Genomic DNA, 12,323 nt, shown 5'->3' with positions numbered 1-12,323 from the left:
CAACGACAATTTGCAAGCAAATTCAAATGAGTGGGTCCCGCGAAATTAAATAATTTTTTTTTAAAAAAAATTTATGCGGACACAACTTTGCATTATATAAATATGTGAGGTCCCATTCAATTTAATACTCTGTCTGAATAATTCATATTTCACCGAATTCAATTGACTCATCATCACTTTGCAATTTTTCATTTTGCTGCAATCTTTCGTCTTCTTCATCCTCCATTTTCAGAAAAAACCAGTAGCATCTTTTTCAGAATATTTTCCTCCCGAAAAAAAAAAAATCTCCAATATTTAAGATTTCAAGGAAGAATTTCAAGATGCAACCGGGAACACAATTCTCAGGTAAGTTTCTTAATATCATTTTATCTGATTTTCAACTTCAAGTTTTTACGTAAAACTTTCCCGATATCGAATTTTCAGAAAATGAAATTTCAAGGCAGAGGTTTCATGGCTCTGATACCAAATGTTAGATATTTTCTCTAAAAATCATGTTTCTGCACGTATATAAACATGATAAACAAAAATGCAAAAGCTAAATCGAGCATTACCTCCGGCCATTGAAACTTTGAAATTCTCTGATTTCCTTTCGGTTGAAGTCTTCTGTTTTCCTCCGATTGAAGCCTTCTAAACACTCCAATCTCTCTATAGATGGTGTATTATTCTGTATGAGATTGTGTATCTAGGGACCTCAATGCCTTCGGTATTTATAGGCAAACTCATACCATCAACGAGTTTATTATGAGAGCCTTATTGTCAAAGGAAGAGTCGTGTACGCATCTAAATTTTCTTGGCTGTCGCCAATTTCAATTTGTACACGCTACTTCTTTTAATATGTGTCACGTTTTTCTTACACTGCTCGCTGCAACTGGGGGAGCACGAGAACCAAGGCGACAGAAACAAAGGAAGAGGAGGAAAACTGAAAAACGAAGGAACCTCGGTGCCACCGGAAGCAACATGGTGTGGTGGAGAGAAGAGCAGAGCCCACGTGATATAGTCCCTTGGTTGTGGTGAAGTGGAAGTGATGCGTGTTTTTTCTTTTAACCGGGAACCGTACAGAGACTGGCCATTTACAAATTATATATGCTTTCATATACCACGTGATATATTACATTAAAGCATGCTATTGCGGAAAATGGCCAGTTTAATTCCGGAAGCAGTTAACCCCTGAGCCACGTGTCCCTTCAACTACACCACAGCCGGTCAATATCACGTGGGATGTGCTCATCTCTCCGCCACACCCGTAGCTTCCGGTTACACCACTGCTTCTTCGACTCCTCGTTTCCCTCGTCCTTCTATGTTTTGCTTGCCTTGGCTCTTGTTTTCCTCCGGTTGCAGTGAAAAGATCCCAGCAAAAAAGCTTGCTTGGTGTTTTGTCTGCGTCCTTCTTCTTCCACCTTTTCGGAGGCACCTATGCTGCGTTGCTTTCTCCTTGTACAGACTGGCAAGATTTTGCTGTGTTTGCTTTCTTCCCCTTCTCCCCGCGAGCTTATCTTGAACTCTTGGGTTTGTTCTTCCTCTCCTCTTGTTATTGTTCGTCTTTGGTTGGTTCGCTACCTTCTTCTGTTTTTTATCCGTTTGGGACTGAAAATCAACTGGCTGATATATTCACGAAACCTTTGGATTTTGAGAGATTCTCCAATCTTCGGAAGTCTCTCAGCATGTGCGTACAATAATCACACACACATGTTGTCACTGGTGTTGCCAACACCGAGGACAACACCATTTATGCACGACCATTATTAGGATACTAGACATTCTGCATAATCATAAATTATCCTTTTTTGTGTTATGTACATCATGTCGACAATTTTCTCAAAGTGTATACCCTGACTGTGCACAATCCTTCTATGATAAATGAGTGTTGTATACTCAGTTTCTAACTGCTGAGAAAAAAATTTTGAGAATTTCTTGGATATATCCAATACTACTGTCGTAAGTTGAGTCCCTCAAGGACACTTATCAGGTGAAAAAAATAAAAGAGGAACAAAATTTTATAAGCTTAGAAGAAATTGGAAAAAGCTACCTAGAGAAGTTCATTGAAGACCGTTCCTCTATTGTGGGAGCTACCACTTCTAAAGAGACAATAGAAGAATGGAAAAAGCTACTTAGAGGAGTCCTTTGAAGACCGTTTTTCTATAGTGGGAGCTATTATGCCTAAAAATTTTAAAAGAACGTTGTGCATGTCAGTGGTGTTGCACAATGGTGTTGTCAACACTTAGTACCAACACAGATTCACCTCCACATTGCCTGACACTTTGACTCATCATCTAAATTTAAGGCATCATTAGGATGTGCATATTTGTTTCGTGAATTCATTAAGTCTAGTAGGCTATCTGCTTCTAACACAAACCAGCTGATGAGATCTTTCTTACCCATTTTGAAGAGAGGTGACTTCTTATGTTCATGGGGTGTAATCGATGTGGGCTTGATTTGGATCATCTGTGAAAATATTTAAATGCACACCCAAACCTTTGTTATCTGTTAATTAAGGATTAAAATTGTGATTAAGCCGTGAGGAGAATTCAAAAAAAAAATATTACCGTTGCACTGGATTGAATCAGTTTCATTTTTACCGTTATTGTGCGTTGTTTCCGAATCAAATAGTTACCATTGCAAATAGGGTTTATATACTCCATCGCTTGAATTTGCTCTATTTACTTTACCCTCATCTTTCGTATTTGTCTCTATTTGTGCTTTATTTTCACTCACAATCACTCTGGAGTCGTCTTATATTCTGTTCCTCGTGTAAAATCGTCACATTTTCTTCTTTGATCATGGCAGATAATCAATTCGATCCACAGGATATCCGTAGTGAATTAGGAGCGAGTCGTAGTGATTCCCACCAAAGAGCAACACCATCACCAACACTACGGCCTGATACTCCTCTCGAAAACCCTCTGCAGATTATAGTAATTCTTCCAGAGCCTGTCCCGCTTGAGGAAATTGCTCCAGGTGAACCTGGAAACCCATGGGATCCGAACATAACAATTGATTACAAAGCTTATAGGCGGGCTTTTCCTCCACGGCCTTCCACTTTTCTCCGGCGATCGAAGAGGCATGCAAGATATAGCCCCAATTTTGACGCCCCGAAGAAACTGCAGATGGCCACATATTTCACTCTCGACCCAGATTTTTCGTCTGGAGACGATTCTAATGATAATAATTTTGAGATGGTTCATGGAAAGCGGTCAGCCCGCACGAAGAAGACAACTGCTCCATCATCCTCCGCTGCTCCTCAAACTGATAAATCTCCTGAACCCTCTCCAGATATAGGTTTCTCTTCTGAAGATGAACAATCACTGGCTGATTTCCTTAACAGCTTGCGTGACTCAAAGAAAAGACAAGAATCTGTGGATAGAGGAGGTGATGTTCAATCTGAGTCCCTCGAAACGAGCCAATCAAACTCTGAGTTTATGACTGAAGTCGAACAACCTGAGGACGACTCTGATCAAGCAGCGAGGACTGAGGAATTCACGGATGGTGTTGAGCCAAGTGCTAACAACACTGATCTGGAGGACTATAATCTTGCCTCCTCTTTCTCCACTAAGTTTTACTCGGAGCTGGTTGTGGCTCAATGGTACTTGTATGCTCACAGAGAGTTTATCGAGGAACGCAACATTGACTTCGAAGCATACGGTAAATACAATCTGACTGCCTTTATTCAATATTGCAGACTAAGTTCCACTGTCAACTCAGTGATGCCCTATGCTCGTAGACCAATCCTCGAATTTTACTGCAATTTGGTCTCCAGTGTTGGTGATCGGAGATCTGTTAAGTATGGAAGGGTGTTTGTACGGGACACCATATATGATTTCTCACCCTACACCATAAATGAGTACTATAACACTCCCACTCCTGAATATGAGGATGAAATCCTGCACATTGACGAGATTACATCGGCACTCACGGGGGGCCTCATCACTGAATTTCCTAGCCTCCCCAAGCGCCTTGCTGCTGCCAATCTGACCTCTTTTTACTCTGTCCTCCAAAAAACTGCTATTCGAAATTGAACTCCCTCATCCAATATACGGTTGTCACCATACCACAAGCAGTTACCCTCTTCACCATTGGAACATGGCGCAACTTCAATTTTGGACAGCTGGTATTCACCACGGTTCTTCAGTTTGCGGAAAGATGAATGAAATCAACGAAGCTCCCGTTTCCGTCCTTGATTTTTGGAATCCTGGAATCCCAAGGTTTTGTAAATGATGCTGAGGACCAGTTGATCGACATAGGAGAACCATTGAAAATTGCATCCGCTTATCTTAAGGGAACTAGAATTGTTGATCTTCCTTGATCTGCGACCGGTGCTAGACCGCGTACTACCCACACTACTCCTGCTTCTGCTTCACCAACTGCTACTGGTGTTGCTCCAGGTGTTGCCCCTGGTGTTGGCAACACTGCTACTTCATCACTCTTTGCCTCTGAAGACTATATCGTATTGATGGTTCCTGAGGTCCATGCTCACATCTCCTTCGGACTTCAACAGATCCAACAGGCTCGTGACACCATTGCCTCTGCAAACACGCAGATATCCCAATCCAATGCGACAATCGCTTACTATGAAAATCTGATTGCGCATTATCGACTACTCCTCGAGGTAGGCGTGCATTCTGGCCAAAAAGGGGGAGATGATGCACTACCCAAAATGGGACAAGAGGTTGCTGGTGGTCCTTCCTCTGGTGATAATGGGAACGACGGTGATAATGAGGAAGACACTGATGAACGAGTTGATTAGGCTTATGCTTTGCTCTTGGTTTTTGCTTATGCTTTGGACTTAGTTTTTGCTTTGCTTCTTCTTAGTCCTTTGTTCGTGTTTCATATATGTTGTTGAAGATATGAACTGGGGTTACTTGTGTTAAACATTGTTTTTTTTTTTCGTGTTTTGGTACGTGTTGAGCGTCTGAACTAACTTGTCAATCTCAGGGGGAGCTACTAGATTCATATCTCAGGGGGAGTTACGAATGTCCATTGCTTTCTGTGGAAGTTTTGTCCAGAAATGCAAAAAAGGGGAGATTGAAAGGAATATTTTATTCCGAAAATCTATTAAGATTTTATTTCGATTTTGCACTTCTCGACAAATTTGATAGATCTGTTTTCCTAGATATGGAGAATCCTATTATTAGGAATTATTTAATTAAGTAGGAAACTTATCGATAAGATATAAGGTATTTGTTTTAAATTTGAGTTTGATTCATATTAAACTCCAGTTTCCTTGTTTATAGGTGGGAAGGATCCTTGAAGATTTAGAGAGAGAGAGGTACTTAATAAAAAGGTGAATAATCATTGAAGGTAGGTGCGCGACAAGTAGAGAAGATCGACTGACGTCTACAGGAGCGTTGCTGGAATTAATTCAGCATTTTGCATTCGGAGCTTGAGTATTTCTAAAACACGGACCGTGTTGCTGATTGGTGTTGTCAACGCTCGAAGAACAATACTGATGCAGAGTATTGGTCTAAGGGTGTTTTTCGGTTTTGTTTATTTATGCATCGTGTATTTACTTTGAGTTTTTGATGCTTTTTAGTTCCTTGAATTGTCAAGGAATTTAGTTTTGTTTAATCTCACTAGCATTGGTTTTGGTGTAAACGATTTACTTATTGTCTAGTGAATTTTCGCCATGAGGCACCACACAAGTATTAGTGCTTGTACATAATTTAATCCAAGTGTCCGTCTATTAAATTTATATTAGAGTGTTAAATAATTAATTTTCGCTGCCGTGTTGTGTGCCGTGTTGACAACACTGAGCACAACACTGATATCTGATAAACTAATTTCAACATATTTATTTCCTGTAAATTTGTGCGCAGCAATCCTTTCAATGCCAATATATATACGTGGATTGAGTATAGACAGTTGCCGTAATCTATATATAGACTAGAGTATGTCATGATCCATTTTTCTCACATTTCAACAGGTGGGGCTCCTCTTTTTCTTCTCAATATTCTGGGATTCTTCCCACTTTTTAATGCTATATTCGTCTTCCCACAAGAAAGACCGATGCTAACAAGAGAACGTTCCTCAAAAATGTATCGTCTGTCGTCCTACTTCTTTGCATGAACGATCGGCGACTTGCCAATTGAACTTGTTCTTCCAACAATATTTGTTACCATCTCATATTGGATCGATGGCCTAAAGCCATACCTAATAACCTTCCTACTAAACATGTCCATCATCCTACTCAATGTCCTAGTAGCACAAGGACTCGGGCTAGCTCTCGGTGCTGTCCTAATGGACTTAAACCAAGGAAGAACGCTATCTTCAGTGCTAATTAATGCTCGTGTTTTTGCTAGCAAGTGGGTATTACATCTAGCACATTCATCGAATGGTCAAAGTACATTTCGTTTAGTCATTACTGTTACAAGCTTCTTGTTGGGGTGCAGTATCAGGAGGATGAATTTTATGAGTGTGGATAGAATTTAGGGTATTGCAGGGTGATTGATAATCCAGCTATAAAGAATCTTGGGATTGATAATCTGGGTTCGGATGTGGGTGTTTTGGTGGTGATGTTGGTGGGATATAGGGTTTTGGCTTTTGTAGCTTTGAAGTTGAGGCAACCTCAGTGACTCAAAAATTCATTTTAATTAACATTTTATTTTATATGTATTGAATCCATTGAGTGATGAAACATAGATGGACATGTAATTGTCAATATATACATCATGAGTAATATGTTGATAGTGCTAATACAACAAAACACGAGACGTTAGATAAACTCTTAGAGTAGTACTCTTACGGTAACTTGAACTCAACCATATAAATCAACAGCATGGATGTCAACTACTCAGTCCCATATTTTGTCACGGTGTCAAATATCCATGTGGAAAACAAAATGTAACATTTTGTTCATATAAGAATATAAAGACAAATATAGAAAAATTTGTGCTTGTTTATATGAAATAAGTATATATAATGCATTAGATGACATTAAATAGATGAGTATAACTTACATTCAATTCGATTTAGTTCCTGGTGACATATGTAAAGACAAGTCTCATACCAGCTCTCTAAGCAGAAGGAACTAATTATAGAATGAACACATTAAGAATAGTGATGACAATTTCCTCTAAACCTGACAGAGAATCTGATACCCGACTCGAATACAGAATGGTATGGCTGAGATTTTCACCCGATTAAATAAATGGATAATCGGGTACGAGGATAGAGGCGGATTAACTCATACCTATACTCGATCCGAATACCCTATTAAATATATGTATATACATACATACATTATGTAGTTATTTATATTAAAAATATTAATTCTAATTTTCTTGATGTTTAGTTTGCTATTTTTTTATCTTTAATTTTTTTATTGTTCTCTTAAAAATTTGGTAAATAAGCATAGTTTTATCGAAATAATTCCATTTTGAAAAAATATAATTGTAGACAGTAATTAGATATTTGAGTAGGATATGACCATATGGATACTCAATCCTCCGACTAGTATAAAGATAAGGTTGAAAGTTAAATATATGATGGGGATGAGGATGAGCTAAGGATAACAGTGGATACAATAAATTAGGATGAAGACAGAAACATAGAATCTTACTCGAACCCGATCAATGTCATCCCTAATTAAGAATTCGTAAAAAAAAAATGTTAAAGAACTAAAGGGAAGGATAACAAATATAAAGCAATAAAGCAGCAAATTAAATAATATAATAACATTAAAGATGACTTCCAAAACAAGACAAGTCTATCCTGAAATTGGAAATAATATGATTTATTTAAAAAAAATTGACATATTTTTTTGTGATTTATACATCTATTAATTTATAGATAATTCTATAATTACACTGTATTTGTTGACCTTGTTTAGTTTATAAATATATCATTATAGTTTTAAATGCATACATTACGGATTAATTGTGTTTTTGTTTCTTGATTCTTATTCATATTTTTTGCTTATTATGTATATATTTTTTCAAGAAAAAAATAAATATATGCCTGTTTAAAATTAATACTTTTATTTTTTATTTTTTTTGACGAAAAAATTAATACTTTTAATTAGAAACATAAAAAAGAGTGGACTCGGAAAAAAATAACGTTAAAATTTGTCATTGTTGAAATTATTAAAATAATAAAGAAATATAATACTAAGAAATAATATAAAACTAGCCATTAGTGCGAGCGATTATTTACATGCATGAATTTTTCAATTAAATTAATAAATTTTAAAACTGTTGAAATAATATATTTGAATATTGAAAAAGTAATAGTTGAATATTTGAATGTTGAAAATAAGAGTTGTAAAGTTAGAAATTTGTGTGTGATGATGTAGGTAATGATGTATTTTATTTTTGGATTATGTGTAATGAAACTCTATAAATAGATCTCTCATTTGTGAAGAAAATCACAATTGAGTAGAGAGAAAAATATTATAAAGTGTGTAGTTTGGTAAATTTTGAGAGTTTGAGATTTTTACTTTTTACCATAAATTTTTACTTTTTCACAACACGTTATCAGCACGAAGCTCTAAAAGTCCTACATACTTTTCCAAGCTCCAAACAGAAGAAAAAGGTAACAAAAATAATAATATTTATTTTACTGTTATTTATTTATTGTGTATTTATTTAATATACAATATAATGTTATTATTATAAATAATAAAAATAAATTTTTCATAAACTTGTTATAAATCCTGGGAGGATGTTAAGACAACATCCCACACTCCCGGTAAGGGATACGACAAGTATAAAAGCCTATAAAGTTTTTAAACAAAATAAATTATGACACTCATTATAATATTATGATATGATATACATAATTATTTAAACATGTCTAATATTATATATATCATATTATTACCATAAAATTATAAAAATACATACCTTTATTTTTTTGTACACCAACGGTCATAAATGGTAAAAAACGGCTAGTTTTTGCCCAATAAATATGATCTTACAAACACATTCAATCACTCCAACTTTCTCTTCTTCTCTAAAAATTATTCATCATCAAATTTTTCGAAAAAAAGAAGATGGCTTTCTCAAGGATATTTTTAATTATTTTGGTTATCATACTCACGAGTCTTGTATTTATCGGAGAATATCTTCCTCGTGCGTTTTCTTTATTTTTACAAATACTTGTACTTGTTGTTTATCCGTTACTTTGTATTGCAATATTTATTAACTAATAAAATGCATCGTAATTTTTTTTAGTACCACCATGTCAAATTTAACAAAGCTCGAATTTATTGCGCTCGACATCACGGGAAAGAATTATATGACATGGACTCTAGATGTAGAAATGCATCTTGAGTCATTGGGTCTAAGCGAGACCATTAAAGAAAATGGCATATGCACGTCACAAGAAAAGGCAAGAGCCATGATATTTTTGCGTCGACATCTTGACGATGGATTGAAATGTGAATATCTGACTGAAAAAAATCCCATGGTTTTGTGGAAGGGATTAAAAGAAAGATTTGAACATATAAGGGAAGTTATACTTCCGACCGCCCGGGATGAATGGAATACATTGAGATTCCAAGACTTTAAAAAAGTCAGTGATTACAATTCGGTGATATATAGAATAATCTCGCAATTAAAATTTTGTGGACATGAGGTCACAGAATCTGAGATGCTTGAAAAAACATTTTCCACGTTTCATGCATCAAATATTACTCTACAGCAACAATATAGAGTACGTGGATTCGCGAGATATTCTGAACTCATCGCCTGTCTTTTGTGGCGGAAAAGAACAATGAGCTATTAATGAGAAATCATCAGTTCCGACCCACTGGATCAACAGCATTTCCCGAAGTAAATGCTGTAAGTAAAAATGAATTTAAACCTCGGAACCAAAATCAAATTCATAGGCAAGATTTTGGTCGAGGTCGTGGACATGGATGTGGACGTGGAATTGGCCGTGGTCGTGGTCGAGGCCGTGGTTTTGAAAATAATAGAGATAGTTATTTTTATAACTCATCTCAAAAGAGCGTCCCAAACCATCCACAGAAAAGGTATCATGAGAATACAAGTGTTAATGAGAATCACTCAAAAAGATATGAAAGTTCTTGTTACAGATGTGGTACTCCAGGACATTGGTCCAAAGTTTGTCGAGCCCCTGAGCACCTTTGTAAACTTTATAAAGAATCATTAAAGGGGAAAGAAAAGGAGACCAACTTCACTGAACGCAGTGACCATTTGAGTGATTCAACTCATTTTGATGCTGGTGATTTTATGAATGATTTCTCTGGAAATGATCAACATGTTGGTGGGATAAAAATGAACAATTTTGATGCTACAGATTTTCTCAATGATTTCTCTGAAAATGAACAATTTAATGGTAGAATATAAATGTACAATAATTTATTTTTTATGTATTCATGTAATAATGTTTTATTGTACAATTATGATATGTGTTATATTTACATATGTATTTTCAGTAATTTTATTTCATTGCATATTTTTTTGAAGTTCAAATATGGAAAATGCTATGAGCAAAGCTGAAGTTTGCATACCCGATAGTGGTACAACGCACACTATCCTCCGAGATAAAAGATATTTCTTGGAACTAAAACCAACAAAAACAACGGTGAAAACAATATCAGGTCCTGTAGACTTGATTAAAAGATGTGGTAAAGCACAATTTTTGTTACCTAATGGTACAAAATTTTTTATCAATGATGCTTTATATTCACCACAATCGAAAAGAAATTTGTTGAGTTTTAATGATATATATTCTCATGGGTATGATACTCAAACAATGAATGAAGGGAATGAGAAATATATGTGCCTTATCACATATAAATCAGGAAAGAAATATGTGATTGAAAAACTATCAATGCTCCCTACTGGATTGCATTATACACATATAAGTCCCATTGAATCAAACATGGTAGTTGATAATTTTTCGATATTAACCAATTGGCATGATCGATTGGGACATCCTGGTTCAACAATGATGCGAAGAATTATAGAAAATACACATGGTCATCCACTGAAAGACCAGAAGATCTTTCAAAATAATAAGTTTCAATGCAAAGCATTTTCTCTTGGAAAACTTATTATAAGACCATCACCAGTCAAAATCCAAACTGAATCACCAATGTTTCTTGAACGTATTCAGGGTGATATTTGTGGACCAATCCATCCACCATGTGGACCATTCAGATACTTTATGGTATTGATTGATGCCTCCAGCAGATGGTCACATGCATGTTTATTGTCAACTCGAAATGTTGCATTTGCAAGATTACTTGCTCAAATAATAAAATTGAGGAATCAATTTCCCGATTATACAATCAAGAAAATTAGACTGGATAATGCTGGTGAATTTACTTCCCAGACTTTCAATGATTATTGTATGTCTATGGGAATCATTGTTGAGCATCATGTTGCTCATGTACATACACAGAATGGATTGGCTGAATCATTGATTAAACGTCTGCAAATGATTGCTAGACCAATGATTATGAAAACAAAGCTCCCTATTTCTATATAGGGACATGCAATTTTACATGTTGCTTCATTAATTCGCATCAGACCAAGTGCATATCATAAATACTCTCCATTACAGCTTGCATTTGGTAAAGAACCAGACATTTCTCATCTGAGAATTTTTGGATGTATGGTGTACGTGCCTATTGCACCACCGCAACGAAAGAAAATGGGACCTCAAAGAAATATTGGAATTTATATCGGTTATGATAGTCCATCAATCATTCGATATCTTGAACCTCAGACAGGCGACGTGTTCACAGCACGTTTTGCTGATTGTCATTTTAATTAGGAAATATTCTCAATGTTAGGGGGAGAACAGAAACATACTGAAAAAGAAATTACATGGTATGTATCATCATTGTTACATCTGGATCCAAGAACAAAACAATGTGAAAAAAATGTACAACAAATTGTACACTTGCAAATAATAGCAAATCAAATACCAGATGCATTTGCAGACACAAAAGGGGTAACTAAATCATATATACATGCTGCAAATGCCCCTGCTCGAATTGAAATTCCAAAGAAACAAATGGAAGATACTCATGATGTCATTAAACGCCTGAAGCGTGGAAGGCCAGTCGGTTCCAAGGATAAAAATCCTCGAAAAAGAAAATCCATAGAGAAACACGATGATCACAAAATAAAGAATGATGTTTCTGAAGAAACACATGATGATCACAAAATAGAGAATGGTGTTCCTGAAGAAACACATGATGATGAAAATGTTCTGTCAGAACCACAAACTGACGAGAATCATGAAATCTCTATCAATTACATTAATACTGGAAAAATATGGAACCGAAAAGATATAGATGAAATTGATGATATATTTTCTTATAATGTGGCAATCGACATCATAAATGATAACGAAGA

The sequence above is a fragment of the Primulina eburnea genome, chromosome 16, assembly GCF_022965805.1.
Source record: "Primulina eburnea isolate SZY01 chromosome 16, ASM2296580v1, whole genome shotgun sequence".
NCBI classification, from domain to species: domain Eukaryota; kingdom Viridiplantae; phylum Streptophyta; class Magnoliopsida; order Lamiales; family Gesneriaceae; genus Primulina; species Primulina eburnea.
The sequence above is the reverse complement of the archived record's forward strand: the minus strand, read 5'-3'. Positions refer to the sequence as shown.